The sequence below is a fragment of the Brachycentrus maculatus genome, unplaced genomic scaffold (assembly GCF_059751285.1).
Source record: "Brachycentrus maculatus isolate JH-2025_06_01 unplaced genomic scaffold, ASM5975128v1 h1tg001964l, whole genome shotgun sequence".
Classification (NCBI taxonomy): Eukaryota; Metazoa; Arthropoda; class Insecta; order Trichoptera; family Brachycentridae; genus Brachycentrus; species Brachycentrus maculatus.
In genome coordinates, this window is record NW_028282520.1 from 20,001 (window position 1) to 20,707 (window position 707).

Consider the following 707-nt stretch of genomic DNA (forward strand, 5'->3'; position numbering starts at 1 on the left):
AAATATGAACGTGTCGTTTTTTATAATCGATTTTTTATAATCGTAATGTAAATATTACGATTATAAAGAAAAAACTATTAATATCAATCAAATCACAAAGGTAGCTCTTAAGCTACCTTTGTGATTTGTTAATTATTATTATTTGAATTCGAACATAATATGTTGATATGTTAGAATTTATAAAATATTATTACAAAGGCTTTGTCAGTATTGAGTATAAAGACTGATAGAACTGTAACATAATAATTATTTCGCAGCATATTTTAATTTTCTTCAAAATATGCCACTATAAATTTTATGAATAAGAAACGAAATTTCCACGTTGCGTTGTTCGCAAGCGAATTAAGTAGGTACCTAATTTAAATAAAGTACACTTATATCAACACCACTCGGAGATATTTCTAAAAACTGTTTAATTTCTGTGAAACATCTCTAAAATGCCACATGTTTTACAGATATTTCTATAAACTCTTTAATTTCTTTATTCTTTCAAATCAGGATGTGAGAAAATACTAGAATACTAAGAAGTGCTGCTAAATAAATTATAAAATAACAGATGCGAAGGAGGTTATTAACCTGAGAATATGGAAGCATTTACAAAGTTTATTACCTACTTATCCACCAGTATATATAGTAATCACTTAAACCTGACAATGATAGGTCGGATTTCGAAAGGTCTTTGTTCATGTTGAGATATAAATAACAAT